The 25928-nt window shown below is 31.2% G+C and overlaps 1 long non-coding RNA gene across 1 annotated transcript; it reads right to left on the bottom strand.

Annotated features, from left to right (window-relative positions):
* Positions 1–7043: 7043 nt before the first annotated feature.
* LOC132747065 (uncharacterized) lies at positions 7044–13801 on the bottom strand. The gene is made up of 3 exons (XR_009628076.1): positions 13768–13801; positions 12724–12794; positions 7044–7203 (listed from the first exon to the last, which is right to left on the bottom strand). It is a non-coding gene; the product is annotated as an uncharacterized LOC132747065 (long non-coding RNA).
* Positions 13802–25928: the final 12127 nt, after the last annotated feature.

Here is a 25928-nt window from a genome sequence, read left to right as displayed (position 1 = left end):
ATTTTACAGAATTTATCACCATACTTGTACTGTAAAAGTAACTAAATTAACTAAACTAACGCAATAAGTGGGCTATTTTTGTATATTCTGATCAGTTTGTAGACTTCAAGTGCCGTTTGCTTTCATGTTTAAATCACTTTCTTGACATTTTTTAAATACATTAACATGACAATTATCATCAATTTAGAGGGATGTTGCTTTAAAGTTTTGTCTTTTTTATGATTTCTTAAATAAACAAAAAAATATATAATAATAAAACAACAAGGCGATCTTAAACAAGGAACTGCATTTAGTTTATACGTCTATAAATGCTCATTATAATTACAATTTTAAGAAGTGCATTGTATTTCATAATTTTATAGAATGTAATGACGCAATGAAGTTTCTTTAGTTGAAATAAAACATTTTAGATATCCCCGCAATAAATGTCATTCAACTGTACATTTTAAATTGTTAAAAATGTTTTAAAATGTTGTGTCCAAATTGCTTTTCATATACAAACTCAGTATATAAATCATTAAATATATATTATTGTTGGCTGCGTGACAAAGTGATTAACGCGTCGGACTAATAATCTATGGATTCAAACCCCGTCAGGGGCAAGCCGTTGTTTCCTTGAGCAAGACATTATACACACATTGCTTCGTACTGGTTGGTTCCAGGAACGGATTTGAGGATGTTTCAATAAACTTACAGTTTCCAACGCAATCGAAGTAAAATAGATACATGTATGTATTAACTAAATATCTATTAAGCGTTGATGTTTGTTAAAATTACAAATAAGTCACTTACAAATATGTCTCAGACGTCATCCTCGTTATGAAACTTCAGAAGAATCTTGCTCATACCTCATTTTAAAAAGATTATGGTTTCAATTCAAATCATATGTATCTCGAAATGAAAGAGTCTCAACCGTTAAAGATCAGCGATTACATCCATACAGAAACGTTTGGTATTTTCCTCTTGCAAAAAAAATGTGTAGAGAATGTGAAGAATATATCATTTTACATATGTGTATTTTTATCTAGACGTAGTGAAATGTTTACAATATTGACTATCGCATTAATGATTTGCATAGATGACTTCACGTAAATACGACCCGCGGACATTTGAGTCCTTTCATTTTATTTCTTCTTATATTGTATAAAGTTCATAATTTTTCGTTGAAAGCTGTTTCAAAGTAACATAGCCTAAACAAATATACAGATCATTTTTAATAAAGGAAGACGAGGTGATAGACACATTTGCAGATAACAAAACAAATGATTGCAGTTTTATAATACGGAACTTGAAAACTTTATCTGCACACTGTTAGCTTAAGAAACTGCATTGCCAAGCATTTGTCACTCAAAATTTTGTAAATCTTGGTATCATATTTTGCTTTTAACCCCCTCAGCGAATTCCTTATTGGTATTTTGTGGTAACTTCTAGCTTCATCAAGGTTGAATGATTTCTTTTCCATATAATTGTACAACCCCTAAAACGATATCAACTGAAGCTATCTACTTATAAAGGTTTTATTTATTTTAAATAAACTTAACAAAGGGCTACTTTAAGGTTTCATTGGTTTCCCAATTACTTTATATTTGCAAATAAGATTACAAAAAATCAAATGATATTCCCGCAATAGAAACCAACGAAGTATTTATGTATACAGATTGGTCTACAGTCGAATATTTTAGTCATCATTTTGAAGAGAACCTTCCATCTACTAGCATTATATTCTATTTTGATAAGTGAATTCAGCAGATAGCGCTATATTTTACAAATGTTTTTCAAGATTTTTTAATAAAATTAACCTTGTATATTATTTCCTTTTTTCCATTTAAGCTTAACACACATATTCTTGTTTTATATAAATCTTTACAGTGCAATTTATTTGCACGCTTCATAACACCGGATAGCGTATGCTTTTCTAATGCATCAATGATAGATTGTTCAATTATTTGAAGATGTTTTATTAGATGATTATCTTTGTGACTAGTTTATAAACGCCGCAGATAATATGTAACACTTGCTTCTTTAGAAAGTTCTTATCCACTGATTCACAATTTCTTCCGGGAATTGCTTGGATGCCAAACACTAATCTATCTCATTTTTTACAAAATTATGTCTAAATGAGAACAGACAGTACTCTAAAGGCAAAATATCGTTATTCTTCACAATTTGTGTTTTTGCCTTTATGCTGTTGCGTGTGTCTTTGTTTTGTTGTTCATGTTTTCAGTCTCAATAACAAAGCTGTATGGAAATAGAACAACAAACAGTCATTAAATAACATTTTTATATACGTACTTAATTAAAAATTACATCATTTCGTATTTTCAAACTAATGTTTTACATTGTCTCACGCACATAAAGTATTGGAAAACTCTCAAGTAACCGCAATATCACGCCATTGTCATAATTATAGTTACGTATCTGTATTGATGTTTGTGTTTGTAACATTACATCAGTTGGAGCTTATTTATTCTGATATCCGAAATATATCATTGGTAGATCTTTTTAGAATTGAAAGAGTAATATTCTGCTTATGCTTATACTGGAATGTGAATAACCCATCGCTTTCAAGATGTTCACCTCAATGCAGGCGATAATAATTTGCGATTATATCCTTTTACATTACATAGTAATGTAGTTTATTATAACTTGCTCATTATTGATCATTGAAAAATATCAACTAAAATAAGTTTATTTTATACAGTTGTAAGGATGGCATAATCATTTATTGCAAAAAATGTTGGAAACCGGTCTACCTTTATAGAGCAGTAAAGATAAGTTGATATCTGTCATTGCAACAGTCTGTGATCAAACACTTTTCTGTAATTGATATTTTATTTTGCTTAACCTGTACATATATAGAAAAAATATATAAAAAGAACGTATGCAAAATCTTACCGATATAACATATAGCTTAAAAATAAGAATACATGCGCATTTGTTTCTACAAATCTCTGTATCAAAAGGCCGCATTAGGCTGGTACCATATTTTCAAATGTAATGATTATGCAAACACATAGAAACATGACATTGTTAAGCAGATAAGCAAACAACCAATTGTATACTCGCCTAATGCCCAATGGAATTACAATAATAGCAAGCATTCAAATATTATTGGCTAACATGCATCATTTACATAATCCCTTTAGTTTCTGGTGGCTGAAATGGCACCGTTTGTTAACATATATGTAGACATATGTATTGAGAAACTTTTATTTTGACAAGAAGTGAGCTTTGGATATTTATAAAAAATGAAATCTAGAATAACGAATAATATATTTTTCATAGAGTAAAACATTAATAATGATACATTACAATGGTTGTAAAACAACCATGGATCCGTGAACTACGAATGATGCTTAACAATAATGAATGTCACAGTCGTTTGTATTACGTTTATAAATCAACCATATATAAGTCAATGAAAATTGTACGGAAAAAAGTGACCTTACTAGTAATACACAACGCAATATAATGTTAAATAATATGCAGTTCTTTTTATGTTTTAAACAATTAAGAAGTTTGTTAAAAGGGATGGCAAAAGTTTATATAATTTTTTTTCTGTTTTAAGAAAAATACAAAAGTTCCAGTTCACAACAGAGTTGCCTTCATGCTTTAATTGGATTGTCTGAAATTGTGTTTATTACTCATTTGGGTATATAACCAATCAATAAATAAGACTATCAATAAGTAAGACTGGCTTTAATCATTAAGTCACAGATTTATTTGAACACAGAAACCATTTTCATCTTTCGTTACAATTTAATGACACGTTAAATTGCAAACAAACACAACAATCGACAACATAATTTGCCTTATGTTGCGAAAAATCGAAACATAATTGAATGCTTTTACTACACTATTCTTCAGAATAAGACTCAGATCAGATAAGCATGCATTTACGACAGCCAACATTAATTCTATTTCCACTTCATTACTCAGAGAATATCGTCTTTCGCTGATAAATCCTCCATTGTGTAATTTGATCTTAATGTCAATTATAGGAATTACTTTTTTTACAAAACATGTTAAGATTACACCTTATCATAAAATTGAAAATAAAAGACTCACCTAAAAAGTATGTTTAGGCTAAAATAACATTTGACTTTAAGTTTGAACAAGTGGTCAATACAACTCGACAGTACCCATGATTTCAAATACATACATTTGTTTGAAATACTTTAACAATATTTACATACCTTGCTATAATTGACAGATTATGGAAAAAAGCTGCCAAATAATTTTATAAATGCGTATAAAGATTATAATATATTGGGACAGGTGTTTACAATTGCGGCCAAGGTAGGCCATTGTTGCTATGTGAAAATATTTTTATTCGTTTGAATTGTTTACAAGCAGTCGTACACAGTACAACCAGATTTGACAAGATCGCCGACACAAAAATAGTTTTCAGTAAAATGTGTAAGTTATGAATAATCATAGGATAGGATATGCAAAATACAGAATCAAAAAGACGTCAATGAATTATAATAGTTTTTTCCGAAAGATTCAAAGTCCCAATTAATTTACATGTGCACTTAAGTATAAAAGAGTAACGTTTTGCAATGTTATCACTGGTCACTACTGTCTATTGACATGCTCAATTATACAGACCCTGTAATTTTCAAATGTTGGAAGTTCCGTAGAAATACCTTTTTGTTTTATTGGCGTCCGCGCCGAAGCGCGGCGCCCCTTTATGGAACGAAATCAGATTTTGTGAAAGGGCGACAGCAACTTCTCGAGCCTTTAAGTCGGTCATGATAAAAGCCGATCAGTCCGATCGGTATGAGGGTGCTTGATTATTAATTAAATGTCGCGATATGTTACAATGAATAGCGAACTGGAGGATTTCGCAATGCAAACATTTTCAAATGCAATAAGCTTTTCATTTTCAAATGCAAAAACCTTTTCCGTCTCTTCGGTTTTTTATTTATCATTTTGTAGTACACAGTGGGTTATCATGGTATGTTAAAATAGAATGATGAGTTGATGACCTAAATATTCCGAAAATCTATTTATAGAGGGATGTACTCCTATCGGTAATTCCGGTCTCTCCCGGTCTATTTTGACCGTGATACTAGTGACCGGCGAAAAGTATCACACGTTTATTGTCCAATCTCTCCCGGTTTTTGGAGTAGATGTTTGATATCGTTACAGAACAGAACAAATATTTTACAGATAAATAAGCTTTTTTCCAAAATGAATGTTTGTCACTTAGTTTGGTTACAATAATTAATAAACATAGATCAACTCTCAAATATATTGATTATTATTATACATAAACATACAATTCGAAAAAAACAACAACAACAACAATAGCATGTTTCATTTTATCTATACGAGATATAAACTATAAATATGTACAATAATTGTGAAAAAAGGTACATTTTTATGGTTTTAATAAATAGAGGATATTTGTTTGTTTTGCATGTAAGATTGAAATATAATTTCACTGAGTGAACACCAGATGCAATAATTTCACGAGTGGCGTAGCCACGAGTGAAAATATAATAGCTGGTGTTCACGAATGAAATATATTTCAATCTTATATGTAAAACAAATAAATTTTCTTTTTATTTTATGCTTTTTAAGTGATTTTAAGTAATTTTTTACTGATTTTGCCGCGTAACGTCGCGCATTCTCCTTTGTGACGTCATTATATCATGACGTCACATCATCAGTTTTGAAAACTAGTTCCGTTAAATTTCTCTAATTTTGTTAAATTTCTAACATGATGTATGATGACATTGACTTTCTTTTTCTAAAGAAGCAAAATTTACGTATGACGGCATTTATTTCTGCCTGTTATTCCATTTATTTATGATTTTCTGTTCATCCGCATTCAGATATAGTCCGGCTACAGTGAAAATTATATTTTATAAATTTCACTAGTGGTTTATCAGAATATAATCATCTGATATATTACAATAAAACACTGGAAAGCATGAAAAAAGACTCTATTAACTTTGAAACATTTTATTTTATTTGTTATTCGTGTTTAGTAAAGATGCCGGTGAATTATTCAAAGTAACAAATTAGATTTTATTAATTATTTGATTTTGAATGATAATTTAAAAAATGATAAAGAAAAATACAAATGTACATGTACATGGTTTAAGAATAAATAATATTATATATTGAAAGATTAACCATAATTTACTGACTTTTTCCAGTAAAGTTTTGATTTATAATCGTCGGTCAATATGACATTTGAATTCTTAAAATTTATTTTACAATTTTAATAAAAAAAGAATAGTAAACGTAAAAAACTCAGTATTAAAATAGCACATAAAAACACAAAAAGAGAGAGGAAAACAATATTCATAAAATCTGTATTAATTTTTTTGTTATTAAAATAGATATTACAATTATTGTATAATAAACAATAATGCTCAACATGACATGGTAATATAACCAGTGTCATATTTTTACTAAGTGTGAACAGATACCTTAAGAGGGGGTCTTCGCTAATAGCGAATACATAATAAGGGACAATTCCACAAGTGTGGTGTTGATCATGCGTTACACATGGGTATGGATGATAAATGATTGTATACATGTATATCCGTTGCCAATCAAAGTTCATAATGAACAATGTCTTCCGTCCGTTCATTTTGGTAAAAACCAATTAACCATTGAAAAGTTTATAAGAATATCTTGACATCATATGTCTACTAGTTCATCTTCACTTTCTTATTTCTTGCTTGGACGCCCTTTGATGCTTTGCATCAATGCTTTTCTTGTTTCAATTGTATTAAACGTAGCGTATTTTACTGTTTACACATCATATTAATATAAATGACAAGTCAACATGTATATACATATATTAAGGTTTTTATTTCGTAGTGTGAACTGTGGAACATGACGTTGATTTATGAATATTATAGTACGGGGTGCGTGCAGACTGGGCTTGGTAGCAATGACATGTCAAAATGATTAATGAGAGTTCTACATGTAACTCTAAAACGTGTGTATTTATATACATTATAAAATGTCATTATGAGAGGTTGTCATACTATTCTCAAATGTTCAGTTGGAGGAGTTCGAATTTGGTATTTCACTTGTACACTTGTGTATTTGTATTTGTATATTAAAAGTATGTAACATCCGTGAGTTCTTTCTCCGTTATGCGACAACGGTTGATTTGGCGCCTAAGACCAGCGATGTCGAAGCGACGATTTTATACAGCGGGACACAACGAAGTACCTGAAACAGAAAATTAAAGGTGAGTGATCGTTTATATACCTATAGTTTGCTAATTTTGAAGATGTCAGATCAAGAAATAGCTACAATTTTTGAAAATTTGTCAGATAAATTGGATAATAGTTCAACTGTCATAGGTACACAGGGTTTATCAGAAATAGTACAAAATTTTGATGGAAATTCTAAATATTTTAATGACTGGATAAAATCTGTAGAAAAATATGCTGTTTTAAAAGGTTTGGATGATAATAAAATAAAATTAGTTGCATTTCAATCAAGTAAAGGGACTGTAAGCGATTTTATATGTAGATATTTGCGTGATAATCCTCGTAATTCGTGGGAACAATTAAGAGAAGAAATAAGTACTAGATTTGGGGAAATTAAAGATTTACATCATGAATTTTATCTTTTGAGAAATTTAAAACAAGATTTTGGAGAAAGTGTTGTGCTGAAACCGCTTATGAAAATTATAAACTAGGAGATAATAGTTTAATTGAACTTCAGTTAGTGGAATTGTTTACGGATAATTTAGCGCATAATTATTTAAAACTTAAACTTATGAGAGAAAAGCCAAAAACTTTACAAGAAGCAATTACTTGCGCAATGAATGAACAGAATTTCAGAGCTAGATTTTCTGCCAGAGTAAAATTTTCTAATTCTCAAATCACCCAAAATACAATAATTACAAAGCAAATAATTTTAATCATTATTATACAAGAAATTTTTGTGTGTACTGTAAGAGGCCAGGTCATCATGTGCGTAATTGTAGATTTAGGAAAAATGAAATATATTCTGTATTTCACCGTCAAAATTTTTCACGTTTTAGGAAAAATAATAGCAATAATAGTTTGAAATCAAAGATTAAGTGCTGGAAATGTAACAATTTTGGACATACTATGCGGGAATGTCGTAAACAAAATTTTTACGACAGAAACAAATTTTCAGGAAAACTAGCAAGTTCCTGTCACAAAGGGGTCACTGACAGGAACGATAAAATACCAAAATTTAGTATAGCATTGGCTGGAAGCCCTAATTCATGTTTGATTAAAATAGAAAACTATAAATACAGATCGTTAGTAGATTCAGGTGCTGAAGTTTGTCTTCTGCATCGCAGAATATATAGAAAATTGAAGAATCCTCCTCAACTTATAAAACAGAAAATAAATTTATGTTCAGTTGACGGAAATTATTTACATATAGATGGTTATATAAATCTTACTTTTCAAATAGGGAAAACAGAAACAACTCAAAAATTCTATGTTGTTTCTAAAATGAATAGAAATATTATTTTAGGCCGTGATTGGTTAACACAAAATGGCGTTAGATTATATTTTGATTTAGGCTGCTTAAGAGTTAATAATACATATGTAGCCCTCGAAGAAGATATTCATATTGCATCAATTGTTAGATTAAAACAGGATGTTATTCTGAAACCTCAAACAGTTAATGTGTGCACTGCTAAGTTAAAACAAAATCCAGGCTTGGAAAATGATAAATTATATGAATTAAAAAGTATAGAAACTGGAATGATTGCTTCTGAACCAGGTCTTATGATAACAAATTCTGTTATGAAACTTTCGGCTGATAGAAGATTTCCTATTATGATTGTCACCAATACACATAAAACTATAAGATTGAAACGAGATTCAGTAGTTGCTAAAGTTTCAGAAGTTGAGAGCATTAACTCGGTTACAGAGGCTCTTCAAACGACTTCCCCTCTTAACAACGATTTCGAACGTGATATTCATACACCTTCAGAGCATTTTAATATTGTTAGAGACTTATTAAGAAAAATAGAAATATTTTCGCAAATAAAGATTCTGAATTATCACAAACAGATACGGTAACCATGAAAATACCAACAGGTAATCATCCTCCAATCAAATTACGCCCATATCGCACACCTTTAAACAATAGAAAATTTATGAGTGACGCAATCGATGAGATGTTAGATGCTAATATTATAAGAAGAAGTCATAGCCCTTATTCATTTCCTGTTGTTATTGTCGGGAAACGTGACGGCAGTAAACGGTTTTGTGTTGATTTTAGACAATTGAATAAAATTACAAAGCCAACATCATATCCTCTCCCATTAATTGATGATATTTAACACTACTAGGGTCTTCAAAATATTTTACAACACTAGACATGTGTTCAGGTTTTTGGCAGATACCCGTACATGAATTAGACAAGGAAAAAACGGCTTTTACGACATTCAAAGGACATTTGCTGTCAGTTATCTTGACGACATTCTGATATTTTCGAAGTCATTAAATGAACATTTATCACATATACAGACAGTATTTTCAGAGCTTAAAGAGCATAAATTAAAACTTAAACTGAAAAAGTGCAGTTTTATTCAGCAACAAACAAAGTACCTTGGTTTTATAATTGATCATGAAGGTATAAAACCAGACCCAGAAAAAGTAAAAGCTATTAGGTCACTTCCGGTACCAAAATGTGTTAAAGATGTCAGATCTTTACTTGGTGCTGCTGGTTTTTATAGAAGATTTTGCCCTAAATATTCTAAAATTGTTGAACCTCTAATCAATCTTACAAGAAAACGTGTTTTGTTTAAATGGACAAAAGAATGTCAAGAAAGTTTTGAACAATTAAAGAAAATGTTAACACGTATTCCACTTTTAGCATTCCCAGACCCAAATAAGCCTTATATTCTATACACGGACTCCTCAGATTTAGTGGTCGGAGCATGTTTAAGTCAGAAATGTGACAAATCTGGTATTGAAAAACCTATATACTTCTTATCTCATAAATTAAGTGAATTTCAAAGAAAGTACAGTACCATAGAAAAAGAAGCATTCAGTATTCATTATGCGTTACAAAAATTAGATGTTTATTTACATAATGCAGAGTTTACTATATTTACAGACCATAAACCTTTAAAATATCTTCTAGAAGCACCTATGCAAAACAAAAGAATTCAGCTTTGGGCTTTAAATATTTCTGCCTATAACTGTAAAATTGAATATTTGCCCGGAAAATTAAATTTAATTGCCGATTTCTTTTCTAGACCTCCAGCTGATGATAAAAATGCTAACAAGTCCGATATTGAACTCTATGAGCCTGATATTAATGACAATGCCTTCGAGATAACAGTCTCAAATTCAAGTAATAATTCAAATAATGATAATGTACATGCTGTGAAAACTGATGAAAGCTATGAAGTAAATGCTTTTGATTCTACGCATCTTAATGCCAAAGAAATAGCAAACAAAAAAATACCAATTTCAAGAGCCAATTGTAGAAGATATTAAACAATTAGAAAAATTAAATATGGCTTCAGAGCAAGATAAAGATCAAACTATTCTTGAACTGAAAATGTTACTACGTCACGGACAGCCAACTAAATCAGTACAGAGCAAATATTTAGAAATTGACCAAGTTCTTTATTATATGTCTAATGTAGATGATAATCCTAACCTTAGATTGTTTGTTCCGCAACACTTAAAACACCTTGTCATTACTCAATATCATTTAAATAATGGTCACCCAGGAACACAGAGGTTATTTACAACAATAAAACAAAAATACTTTTGGCCAAATATGTTCAAAGAATTGTATGAATATGTTTCTAAATGTGTTGATTGTCAGTCACGTAATCTTACAAAAATAAAAGCACCTATGGGCGAGACAAGAATACCAATGTATTCATTTCAGACAATGAGTATCGACGTTATAGGACCCTATGAAAAAACAATAAGTGGTAACCGCTACATTATTTGTTTTATTGACCTTTACAGTGGTTATCCCGAGTGTTTCCCTACTGCTGACAAAAGTACTGATACAATTATACATTTACTATTAGAAGACATTTACCCTAGATATGCATGTCCATTACAAATTGTCACTGACAATGGATCAGAATTTACAAGTAATGCTTTCAAAGAAACACTTAAAGAGTTAAAAATTGATCATGTGCGTACAACTACCTATCATGCTGCCAGAAACGCGAAAAATGAACGTTCTCACCATGTTATACATGATATCTTAGCTAAAAGAATCCAGGAAAATCTCAAACAATGGGATATTCATCTTAACATGACACTAGCCGCACTTAGATTCAATGTCTCTAGGACTTCAAAGCATAGTCCATTTTATTTGTTATATAACCGTGATCCAATTCTCCCGGTGGACCTGTTGCTACAACCAAGGCAGCGCTATCATGGCGAAGAATATCACAAAATTGCTTTACAAGAACAACATAATACTTTTCTGTCTGTTTATAAGAACCTTAAAAAAGCAAAACGCGAACAAGCTAGCTATGCAGATAAGACCGCAAAAGATATCAAATTTGAAATAGGCGATCCCGTATTCTATAAGAATTTTCGTAAAAGAAGCAAACTAGATGTGAACTGGAAACCATTTTATAGAATTATGGACACCATTAACTTATATAATAAAAAATCAGCTTGACAATTCAACAGTTAAAGTCCATGCAGAACAAATTAGGCTCGCAAATATTAATGACTGGTCAATACCTAAAGCAGAAAATACTGGCCGCCAAAAAGAAATGCCACATTTGTAGTTACACCTGAAAATAGCGATACTTGCTAAGAATGTTAGGAAAGAAAGGTCAAATTCTGGTAGTGAAGATGACATTCCATTAGCTGAATAACAGAAACATTTTCGACAACAACAACAAATTTCAAATAATGAAAATAATCAAAGTAATGCACATTCAGAAGAAATGCAATTGCAGACTGATTCAGAATTATCAGACTCAAATTCCCTACAAGTAAATAGCAATCCTCAGTCACAAGCAGCATATAATGCTATTCAGTCAGTTTCAATGGCTGATGATAATGATTCAGATAATGAAATGTTTATAAACTCTATTTCTACTAAAAAGAAAAGTATTGTAAAACCACGATATAAAGTATCTGGTAAGGTAAACACAAAGTTACATAGTAAAGATAAATGGTCGAAATCAAGTTTTAAAATGATTTTACAAGGATTAGCTGAATTGTTATAGAACGTTATATTCCGTGTTATATGCTATACTAATTTTCGGTAAAATGACCTCAGGCATTGTAAATAGTTATTATAGAAAACATATATACGTAAAAAGAAACAAATATAAAAGAAAACAGAAAATTACATTACTTTAATTATATATCTTTATATATTTGGTGGTTGTATTCATTTATATTAATTTTCAAGATGTTTTTGTTATAATATATATCTTTGATTTTTTTATTGCTTAAAATGATCTCGCTATATGTTTATTAATAGATCGGTTAATTAAAATGAATTTTTAAGTTAAGGACAGCACTTAATCATGAGTTTCAAATTGATTATTTACTTTATTTCAGATTAGAATAACATGTGCTACATGTTTCAACTGTCAATGCACAATCATTAAATAAAGTTTAAATTGGGATAAGTCTTATTGTCGAAATAAACTAAAGTTCATTTGTTAAAACAAACAAAATATGTTTAAAAATTCAATATGAAAAGTAAAATATTAAATATCAAGTATTACATAATTGATAAGATACTTACACTAAAGAACATCTTTCATTGGAATTCTTATCCTATGCATTTTATGACAGTTGTCTTGTTTATTCATATATCTGAAACAAAATTATGTTTATTGTATATAATATCTATTAACCGATCTGACAACGGATGGAAATGCAAAATATTGGTCTAACGATCACTTGTCGTCTAGCCAAGACAGAGAGGTGCGAGCGAATTCGCCGGCACAGTAAAACACCGTCTGACTAGACACTATTACAGTCAGCCTCTACGATGTCAACAGTCTACGTGGTAAACAGTCTACGATGTCAACAGTCTACGATGTCAACAGTCTACGATGTAAACAGTCTACGATGTAAACAGTCTACGATGTCAACAGTCTACGATGTCAAACTATGTACATAAAACCATGAACACACACCTTCTTCGATGTAAAACCATGTCGATATAACCATAAACACCTTCTTCGATGTAAACTTATATGAAATAAGCGTCTACGATGTTTAAAATGTATAACTATGCTGTCACAGCCGCCAACAACAACAACACCAAAACGTGGAATCAAATAAACTTTTGTTCCTGTCTTCAACCTGAAAAGCCGAAAACTTCCGTTATCAATAAAATGTGTTTTTCTATGTGTTATATAAACTTTAAAAAAACAGAGAAATACTGATGACAACTTCATATAAAAATAACTAATTGTGCGAGACAAAGATATCCAAAATAAATATCACATGAACATTTGCGAGAATCGTGCAACAGCAAACTGTTAATTTAATTATCTTTTACTCAAAAACAGTGCTACATAAATGAAGAATTATAGATCTATCATCACTTTGTTGTATTGTTCAATACAAGACATTCATTTTACAACGACGAAACAACAAGAACAGTGTTTACAGATGTGCTGATAAATAATCGAATATAACTTTATCAACTTGTGTATAAAGTCTACGTTTACACATATAAAATACATATATATCAATTTAAAAGAATCTTCAAGAACATCAAACATTTATGAACAATTATGAGTGTCAATTTAAAATAATACTTTAGAAAGCTACATACCAACGATTTGAAATTCCCGACACGTCACGGCGACAAGCCATACTGATTTCAAACACAGCGAGTACCTGTTACAAAATATACGTCACAGGAAGTGTTCAATGCGCATGCACAATGAACGTTTTAACAAGAAATGAAAAAGTATACATTTCATCAATTATCAATTGTTTATAATATTTTTTAAACTTTTTCGTATATAAATATCTTTTCTACAAATAATTCTGTTAAATTTTATACCTTAAAGTTTTTCTAATTAATATTCTTAAAATATTTTGTTCTTTGTAATGTTTACTAGATCTATAGAAATTAACTTTTTCTCTCTCTTTTTTATGATGAAATAAAGGAAATCTAATATTTATTGAAAAACCTATTAAGCTATAATATTTAACTTATGTTACTTTAATATATTATTTTTGTAGAATAACAATTACATTAACTGATAACAATGTCGAATGTTTATTTCTCAATCGATTCAATATAAAGCATTTTTTTTTTCATAAAGATTATCTTAATATTTAACAATAATTACTATTTTACTTATTCAAAACTTTTAAAAATTAATATCAAAAGTAAAGTTATTTTTTTACCTGTACTGCCAATCCAAATTTCTCTATTTAAATGAAAATGAAAAGGTTACACACGAAAATCAATTGACCAATCAGAGAGATAGATAACATCTCTGACCGGAAATGACCTTAGGTGATTAAAGGTCGTTAGATAATATCTCTGACCGGACATCTCTGACCGGATATGACATTAAGGTTTTTATTTCGTAGTGTGAACTGTGGAACATGACGTTGATTTATGAATATTATAGTACGGGGTGTGTGCAGACTGGGCTTGGTAGCAATGACATGTCAAAATGATTAATGAGAGTTCTACATGTAACTCTAAAACGTGTGTATTTATATACATTATAAACAATGCTCATTATGAGAGGTTGTCATACTATTCTCAAATGTTCAGTTGGAGGAGTTCGAATTTGGTATTTCACTTGTACACTTGTGTATTTGTATTTGTATATTAAAAGTATGTAACATCCGTGAGTTCTTTCTCCGTTATGCGACATTTACAACCTTTGCATAATTTCTATATCCGTAATCCAAATTATATCATTTCTAACAAATGAATGTCCCAGTATATTTTTCTGCAATAAAGTTCCAAACCAATAACCGATACCATTGGACTTTAAATAGCTCATTACAAAGTTACATCAAAATTGTAGTTTCAATTTCAATTAGGAGTGAACGTAAGTTTAAAGAGGTCTTTTGTAAAGGTCAATGACGATTCAAATCAATAAATGCAAACTATAAACTTAAAATGTTTCGAAGCAAACGATTATTTCACGATCTTCGTTACTATTCAATATTTTAATTGAAAGTCTTGTGTAACGTATTATCTGTTTGATAAACCAAATAATTAATAATAACATTAACCCAGTCGATCTTCAGCAAGGTAAAACATTTGATTTATACGTTTGTAAACGCTCTTTATAATTACATAATAAAGTTCCATCAACATTTAAACATTGTGAACGTAAAACCATACATAGATATCCCGGTACTATTAATGCTAATAAACTATGATAAACAGTGCACTTTTTTAAGATTATTATGAGGGTTTTGAAATGTTGTGTTCAATTTGCTTTTCAAATGTGACTCAATATATTAAACAATCAAATTTATTTGAATTATTTATAAAGCGTTTACGGTTGTACAAATTGGAACTAATTTGCTACCAATATGAAAGAGTATCAAATAATTAGAACTAATTCCTTACCAATATAAACGAATGTCAAAAGAATACCGGCTTTCACTAACTTTCTCAAACTCAACTTAAGATTGTCTCATTATTGACTGAAATTCTTACTCACTTAAGAAAATCTCAAATTGGCTTTCACTAAAAATTTTCTCAACTGAAACTATTTTGTTATCAAGACATATGCGGCTTATCTTAAAACTTCAATTTTAGTGTGCATTGTTGATGGGCTTCTATGACTTAAGTATTTGTTACGAAGTATATACATTGTAGTTGCTATTTTGATGTAAGATGACCCAATGTTGTGTATGTTTATTACGTTACGATTACATGCAAATTGTTCTTGTTTTATTTTGCAAAACAATAATAAATAAATAAAAAGCACTAAGAAGCAATTGCAAATGTATGAATATTTGAATGCTAATGAAAAAAATGTATTTATAATCAATGTACATAATTTTTTTTGCAAACAGCCTTTTTAAAGAAAATGAAACAAAATTTGATACATTTTTTTAGTATGAATATTATGACGTCATAAATTAGAGCGCATGATGTCACCCACAATATTCAGTCAATATATTACTTAATATATGAAATAAATAGAAACTTAATTGGCCAAAAAATGACAAATAATGTTTATTTATCAAAAAAGAGTATGCAGAAAGTAAAAATACCTCTGAGAATTATTATTTTGCTTCACTGAGACATATTCTGAGACAGCAGAACATTGTCTCAATATATCTGAGAAAAATCTCAAATCATAAGTTGAGATTTTTCTCAATATTTTTTAGTGAAAGCCAAACTGAGAAAATGTCAACCATAATTTCTGAGTTAAAACAAATTCAGATTTGAGCTGCGCTTTTGACTTTGAGAACGTTGATTAGAGCCGGGCCTTGGATCGCCTTTATTTGTTTTAAACACATGCAAATTTCTTTACCTTTCTGTTATAAATGTATGCTAAGAAATTGTTATATATAAAAATTTTATTCATTGTGTATTTTCATCTAGACAAAGCGGAGGTTTTGCCATATAGAATATCGCATTATTGAGTTGCGAAAAATCATTCATGCTGATTGTTTTTATTCGTGAAAATCTGTTGCAAAGTAAATATGAATCCCTTCATAAGAAAAGAAGACGAGGCCGACGCACGCGGTTTCATTTAACAAATGAGCGTTTGTAATTTGATAAGGAACTGAATAATAACTGCATACTGTTAGCTTAAGACATTGCCTTTTTAGCTCACCATAGCCGAAGGCTCACGGTGAGCTATTAGTATCAAATGGGGGTGCTCCGGCGTCCGTCGTCATGCGTCAACAATCGTCTTCTTCTCTTAAACTACTAAGCAGATTTACTTCAAATTTGGTCTTTAGCATCCTTGTGACAGTCACACTAGAATTTGCTCATGTCATTCCAATTGGTCCCTTATAGGGGTCAGCAGAGCTAAAAATAGAAAAACCTTTAAACATCTTCTTCCACAGAACAAATGAATGGATGATCACCAAACTTTGTCTGTAGTTAGTCTTTTATCAAGTTTGCTCATATGAATTTGATTGGCCCCTTTTAGGGGCCGCTAAAGCTAAAAATAGAAAAACCTTTAAACGTCTATTTCTACAGAACTAATTGATGGATGATCACCAAACTTTGTCTGTAGCATTCTTAAGTAGTCTTTTATCAAGTTTGCTAATATTATTTGCTAATATTATTCTGATTGACCTCTTTTAGGGGTCTCTAGGACTAAAAATAGAAAAACCTTTAAACATCTTCTCCTACAGAACTAATTGATGGATGATCACAAAACTTTGTCTGTAGCATTCTTGGGTAGTGTTTTATCAAGTTTGCTCATATTAATTTGATTAGCCCCGTTTAAGCTAAAGCTTAAATACCCCAGGTCATGGCATTTCTTCAAATTATTGTTTAAACATATTCTATGCTCAAATTTAATATTAGAATATATTTACATTCCAACGCTGAAAAGCAGTTGTTTCTGGTGGGCGACTCAGGGACATCATGGCCCTCTCGTCTTGTTTCTAATTGAAGCAAAACTGTAAGTGTTACTCTGAATTCTCTTTATAATTATCTCTTATTTCCAAAGCCCCTCTTACAAATACCTTATGCAATTAAATGAACATGATAAAGGTTTTCCTTATAAGTGTCTTGTAGTCATTCCTAGCTTGCTTAATCTTGTGTGTATTATTTCTTTTCCATTTAATTGCAACACTCCAAAATGATGTCTTAAGGATATATCTTCTTTAAGAATTTGTTTATTGTCTACAAAGTTTCAAAGAGCCACCATAAGGTTTCATTGTTTGTCTAGACTATTTTATATCTTCAAAATTACATGATATTGTCAAAAAAAGATAAAACGAATTATCGGTAATAATACAGACAAAGTAGTCTACAGAAAAATGTTTAAATCATCTTTATTGAAGATAAACTACAACTCTTTTATTATGTTATTCATATTGGTTAATGAATTAAGCGCAGAAACTTCTGTATGATATAACTCTTTTTTTAAAGTTGAAGAAATTACGTTATTTCTTTTTCTCATCAAATGTATTTTTGTTTTTCTTTACATTGTCGGTTATTTGCACGTTTCATTACACCGAGCGGCGTTTGCTTAAGAATGCATCCATGGGAGATCGCTCATCTGTTTAAAAAAACATCTCTGTGACTAGTTTTAAAGCGTAAATAATTTGTAACAATAACTTCTTTAGTACGTTCTTATTCACAATGGACTTGAAAGGACAGCAGTTTCCTCAGTGAATTGCATGGTTGACAAACACTTATCTGTCTCATTTTTTTCCCACGAAGTTATTTTTAAATGTGAACAGAAATTTTACGACATTAATATCAGTTATGGTTTACAGAATGTTAGGCAACAATAAAATCACATAAAGATCAAAGGATCAGAGGAAATAACATGAAAAATAACAATATTGAAAGTATAGTCTACGTTTGAACAATAAGGGTTGTCATAATGAAAGTAACGGCTCCTGTTTTATCTAAAGGGCTTTAAGTTAAGAATCGGTATAGGTTTGTGGCAGTTAATAACTCCATAATACTTTTGAGCAATGATATAATAGGTTATATCAAATTTATTCTGTGTGTCCTTTATATGGTCGGTGTCTTACTAGGTTAATTTCCAGTGGCCTTATTATAAGTGGCAGACATTACTTGCAATCGTATAACATGCTCATTACTTACATATAGATTATATTCACAAACTTGATATCTGTAAATACTGATAATTAATATGCCGATTCATTTTTAATGTAAGCGATCTTATAGGTTATCACATAGAAGATTTTTTTCCAAACGTTTTGAATTCATACTTAACATAAATACAGTATGAAGTTCCATTAAAAAAATCTGGCTGTTGAACTTAACCGGCTCGGTAAGTAAAAGAGAAGACAGCTTTCAAAAGTTGTTTGAAGCCGATGGTATATAACAAACCCTTATAATCAGGTAATACTTGATACTTGGGGATTCTTATTTCTCTCTGTTTTGACAAGTTCACAAAACAATAATTTTAAAATGAAACACTTGTGTTGTATAGCAGGTTACTAATTACAACCTTGATTTGTTTGACACGAGTCAAATCTTAAAATCATCTCGAATGAAAGAATTCCAACACTTTAAAATCAGGGATTGCAGCCATACAAAAAATGGTATTTTTCTGATGACAAAAATGTGTTAAGAAAGTGAAGAATATATCTTTTTTTACATTTGTGTATTTTCATCTTGACAAAGTGGGATATTTGCAATATAGAATATCACATTATTTATTTGCGTGTAACCATTTAATATGCTGATGACGTATGTGAATACGATCCGCGGACATTTGAGCACGCACTTTAAAGCCGTTTCATTTTAAAACTCTTAAAAAGTGTAGTATAGAGTTCCTAATCATAAGTCTTCGTTGAAAGCTATTTCAAAGTAACCTAGTCTAAACAAATATATAAAATCAATTGATAATAAATGAGACGAAGCGACACACTTAGAGTTTGATTACAAAACAAATGTTTGCAATTTTTTTTCTTATAAGTATTTTGTTTTAATTACTAGCGTGATCTTGTTTGAATACTTTCTTTTCCATATAATTGTAAAATATGATAAACAAGATCGTCAACAAGGAAAGGCGACGTTCAATGAACGCGAACCCTACACGACCCAACAAAAAGAACCAGTGACAAGGAGCCCAGACGGACCTCAATTAAAAACAGGACAGGGCACAAGGCAGAGTACTGACAGGCTAATCACTAAAATGATAAATAAATTGTAACTGATAAGGAATTCAAAGAAAAGAAATAAATGATTGAATAATAGGAAATAATTTGTAACTGATAACACTGCGGTATACCGTACCCCGGATATTGCTGGATATAATGAGGACATTCATCCCATTTCGCGACTTTGAACGAGGAAAGAAGGTAAGTTTGATAAGAATTGGTTTGATATAAATTTTATAGAAAAAACAAATACTTCGATAATTTCTCTAGTTACTGAAAACCCAAAAATGTTGAGAAAGAGCTTTGAAATGTAATTAGGAGGTAAAATTCGTCTCTTTGCTCACGTGATAAATGAGCTCGGATCAGTCAAATTTGATGTTTTTGTGCATATACTTCCTTAAAAGAAAAACTTGAATCGAGTGAAATGTGATAATGATGATAATGTTTATGTTGTAAATGTCCAATGAACAATAGAACCTCAGATGACAGTGCATTTTGAGAATAAATACACATGTCAGTGTACCGAGTATTGCGTTGGAGTTGCCCGCCGGTGTCACGAGTATTGCTTTTTAGTGTAACGAGTATTGGTTATCAATATAAAGTAAATGCAAGTAGTAAACACAGAGTATTTACCACATTTACTCTTAAATATTTCTTATTGTGTATACTTATTTACACTATATGTGCAGAATAGGTAGAGTTCGGGGGTACTTTATTGGAAACATCTGCGAATAATCCAGATTTTCATTCCTGCTCATGAAAAATCTCGGTCGAACGAACTCGGCAATTTTCTGTGTTTACAAAGTTCTCGTTGCTATCGAAGGATCAACCTTTCCAGAATTTGTTAATAATTATTGCATATCTTACTTTAAATAGTAAATAAATGCATCAAAAGTGCATTAATGCTGCTCAAGATGTTCAATAGTATACGGTATTGAGCAAGTGTGTGTCACGGTTCAGAACTGTTCACTTATTCCCGGGACCGTCGGAATACCGTACCGCGGCTCTACCGACTGAGCTATCCGGCCGCTTACACATCATCACCCCGAAATAGTGAACAGTCCTGAACCGTGACATGTGCCAATATCTAATATCAACCGACTTCCTACTGTGCCAAAAATCCATATAAAGGTAACTTTCGGTCATTTTGCACCTGCACTCTAGCAACGACAGAGCGTCTGCACGTGAAATTTGTTACGTCATTAGCAATGAGTAGCAAAGATTATGATAAAGGGCAGCAGATGCAATGAAAAGGTTATGTTCCTTACAACCTTTCACCTCATAAAGGCGTGTTTTGAAGGCTTTACACCCCACCCCTTTTGAGGCCTCAAATAGTACACTGGTTTTTTCGTTTGAGAAATGTTGTTCAAAAGAGTATTCACCTTTTCGGCGCCACCCCCCATTAAAGAGGTACATCAAGGGGGTGCCACAGGGGGATGTGTCCCCTTCTGTTTGGGGGTTTTGAAGTGGGGCAATACCCCTCTAATCGCCGAGAAGATTTGGGACTTGAGGGGGGAAGCTAACATGGCCTCAGGTCGAAAGATAATGTGTAATCAACGCCGAAAAACCTAAGACTTTATCTCAATCAGTTGAGAAGTTGCTGCACCTTGAAATTAGTTTTTATGGGGAAAAACAATGCGAATTAGAGATTTTTGGCAATTTTGAGACGTCCCCCGTTGCTATGGTAACTGGAAATTTAAAATTGAGCATGCTATTCCACAGGCTATGGTTCAGTCAACATTTGCGCCCAGTTTGATTAGTATTAAAGCATTTTTTATAGTTTCATAGCAGTTTGAACTTGTAACAGGAGGCTTAATTAAATGAATACAGCCATTTTTCGCAATATGCTCATGCAATAAAAGGTTAAGACGATACCGGCATGCTTGGACGGCATAAGCCCGCGGGCCAATATTTTACTAAGTGTGTCGATATGTTTCTTATATGCTCTGTAAAAACCTATTATTAATGTCATCTATAAATATGTTTTTATTCTTCTTTTTTCAGAGATGGGTATCCTTGATCACAGTTTCTTGAGACATGTATTTAAAGTTTTTTATCGTCAATTTTGATGGTTCTACCCTGCTCCCGACCCTGCTTCCGACCCTGCACACACTTTATTTCGTCCATAGTGTGATTTTCAATCAAATGGGAAATTAACGAAATCTCTGTTTTTGCCCATAGAAAAAGAACAGTAATAACACTGAAAATGCATTGTTGAATCTTAAATATTTGAATAAATATCATATAAACAGTACATAATCAGCAAAATAAAATGGAATCGATAAACAGAGGTAAACTATAAATGTGTCCATAGGACACGGGTGCCCCCACCGCGCCACTGTTCTGTCAATCTTATGACTCTCGGTCAAATATTTTTTGAAAACTAAATATCTTTTACTAAGTAAAGGTCAAGAACTTTACAAATACTGAATAAATTCACAAACAAACCCCAAGGTGCATAAGTACACATGCTGACACACATTCTTGTAAACTTTCAGGCCTACAAGTGAAATACTTTTTGAGCTATGCATGAACAAGTTGAAAATTGTAAATTTATACTACTGTAAGTCAAGGGCAATAACTCTAACAAAACTGAAAAAAATCCACATGCAAAGTCCCAGGTACATAGCTTCACAGTGATGTGAATCATTATTCCTGTAATTAAGTGATGTTGATCATTATTCCTGTAAAGTTGGTTGATTCTAACTCAAGCACTCAAGGAACAAATAACAACATAATGAAAAGGTTTTTACTAAGTCAAGGGAAATAAATACTGGATAAATCCACAAGCGAAACCACAGGTGCAATACTAAATATGCTGAGCAGCCTTCCCGTAAGGTTTAATGACTCTGTGTCAAATACTTTTTGAGTTACATGTGACACAAGTTGAAAATTGCAAAATTTTACTAAGTCAAGGGCAATAACTCTAAAAATACTAAAGAAATCCCGACGAAAATACCCAAGTGCACAACTACACATGCTGATCAACATTCATGTAAAGTTTCATGACTCTAGGTCAAATTTTTCTGAGTTACATGCGGCACAAGTTGAAAATTGCAAAAATTTACTAAGGCAAGGGCAATAACTCTAAAAATTCAAAAAATATCCAGACGAAAATACCCAGGTGCACAGCTATACATGCTGATCAACATTCCTGTTAAGTGTCATGACTCTAGGTCAAATATTTTTTGAGTTACGTGCGACACAAAGGAGAACGGACGGACGGAAGGACGGACGGACGGACGGACGTTCCAACATTTTGGCTTTAGGGGCTATTTTCTTAGTTATTTTTTTTGTTAGCTTAAGGGCTACAAGCCCCTTAACCCTTTGATCACGGAATGAACCTATTGTTCTCTTTTGTTCTCTTTACTGTTATATAGCCCCTAAACCCAAAATGTTTGCTCGGACAGACGGACGGATGGACGGACAAGGGTAAATCTAAATGCCCGCCACTAAAATGAGGGCACAAAAATAGACAAAAATATCGATTTTCCATGCTAATGTACTCATTCTGTTTTGCAATACACTGTACACTTAAGTTGGGCTATTTTGCAATACTCTGTACACTTAAAATCAATACTCGGTACACTTTCTTGTATCTTTTTGGCCTGTATCTTTTGTACTTTCACACTTTTTGCCTGAAATTTGAACAAGGCATACTTGGATTGTGAATAAAAAAAATGCTTGATTCCATTTTTGTTATATTGGTAATATAAAAATTTCTAACGATTCTACAGTATCGTTGTCAGTATTTTCTAGTGAGCAGCGGATCGTTTAGGGGTAGTTTAATCAATTTAACAAATACCTGTAATACTTTTATGTCTTTTAGAGCTACAAAAATATCTCTAGATATATAAAACCTATTTAGATAAATGAAATAGCCATTAGTTTGGAAAATATCGTTGTTGAACTAACCTTCGTTCCCGTTCAAAGTCGCGAAATGGGATGAAAGTCATAATATCGAGCAATATCCGGGGTACGGTATACTGCAGTGGATAAGGAATTCAATGAAAACTACACCCCAAAATGATTACACCTAATCTTTTCCACCTTTAAAAGCATTATTAATTTTAGATTAACTTTACAATGGGTAACCATATGTTTTCATTGTTTGTCCAAACTATTTTATATCTGCAACAATGATTACAAAAATCAAATGATATTGTCAGAATAAAAACCAACGAAGTATTAATGCAGAAAGATTAGTCTACAGTTGAATGTAATAGTCTCCTTTGTTGGAGAATCTCATTATATTCTACTTTGATTATTGACTTCAACAAACCGTGTTATATTTTATAAATGTATTTTAAAAATTTTCATTAACTTAACTTTGAACATTATTTCCTTTTCTCCCATTTAAGCTTTATATTAATGTTTATATATTTCTTCACAATGCCGACTATTTCCACGTTTTATTACATCGAGCAGGGCTTTTCTAATAAATCAATGATAGATTGCTCAATAATTTGAAGATGTGTTTGTTAAAAAAATATTTCTGTGACTAGTTTATAAGCGACACAGATAATATGTAACAATTGCTTCCCTAGAATGTTCTTATTCGCTTAGGGAATTGCATGTATGCCAAACGCTACTCTATCTCAATTTTTACACAAAAAAATCAAAATGACAACAGACAGAAATCAAAGGGTTTTTTGTCTATATGCTGTAGCTTGTATCTTTGTTTTGTAGTTCATGTTTTCAGTCTCAATAATAAAGCTGTATAATTATAAAACACCAAACAATCATTTAATAACTTTTTTATATGCATACTTAATTGAAAATTACACCATTGCGTATTTTCCAACTAATGTTTCACATTGTCTCACGCACATTAAGTATTGGAACTCTCTCAAGTAACCGTCACATCACGCCAGCATCATAATTATAGTTACATATTTGTATTGATGTTTGTCTTTCTAACAGTAAATCATTTAGGGTTTTTTTGTTAATAACATCAATCTATCTTAGCTTATGAACTAAGATATCCATAATACGAGTATTACATGAGTAAATCTTTTAAAAAAATGAAAAGTTAATATACTGTACTAGAATGGAATGTGAAAACCAATCGTTTTGAAGTTGTTCTTGATGATTTGCAATAAGTTTCATTTTAAATTTTTTCATTAGTTTAATTGTAAGAAATCCTTGCTCATAATTGGAAAATATCAACTAGAAATAAGTTTATTTTGTACAGTTGTAAGGAAGGAATATATAATTATTTATTGCATACTGCTGAAATGTTGGAAAACGGTATGCATTTATAGAGCAGTTTAATTATGTCTCAGTTAACAATAATAATAAGTTGATTTCTAACGTTGTAACAATTTGCAATTGAATACTTTTTTTGTAATTGATGTGTTATTATCCTTAAATTGTATATATATATAGAAAAAAGAAAAGACTGTATGCAATATCTTACCGATATAATTAGTTATGAACTAAACCCCACACAAATTTATGTATCATAAGGCCTTAGTCCGGTACCTTTTTGTAAATGTGATTAATTATGCAAACACAACAAAAAATTATATGTCGTTGTCAAACGTATAAGAAAATTACCCATTGTTTACTCAGTGAATGCCCCTTGGAATTACTTGACGGCAAGCATTCAAATTTAATTGGCTTACTGCCATCATTTAGATAATTACTTTACTTTCTGGGGGTTTAAATGTCATCGTTTATTTACATATATGGAGATATGTGTATTGAGAAACTTCTATTTTGACAAGCAGTGAGTTTGAATATTCATACAAAGAAAGGAAATCCAAAACAAGGAATAGCAAATAAACTTAAAGGTCATTATTTTTATATTCTTTGCTCATTGTATCACTACAATAACTTTATTAAGGAGAAACGCTTAAAGCTTATTTGTTGTGCTATTTCTTTCAAAGGCATTCATGATGATTCCGTACACTTTTTGTGTCGCCTTTAAAGAGTTGACACATACGAGGGCTGTTCAATAAATACGCGGAAAAGTGTCGCTATTTCCTTATTTTCCAAGTTAGCTGAATAAAACTTATACAGTAATAGACACAAACATATTTTGAAAATATTCAGCAAATATTGCCGTTCTGACATGAATCATATGTTAACAAACGGTCGTTATGGTAACCACATGTAGTGATTCCCGGCCCACTTTTGTTCATTTTGACAAATAGTCACTGGTTAATATTGACG

This window comes from Ruditapes philippinarum, unplaced genomic scaffold, assembly GCF_026571515.1.
Source record: "Ruditapes philippinarum isolate M1 unplaced genomic scaffold, ASM2657151v2 ctg89_1_1_1_1, whole genome shotgun sequence".
NCBI lineage: Eukaryota > Metazoa > Mollusca > Bivalvia > Venerida > Veneridae > Ruditapes > Ruditapes philippinarum.
The sequence above is the reverse complement of the archived record's forward strand: the minus strand, read 5'-3'. Positions and strand labels throughout refer to the sequence as shown.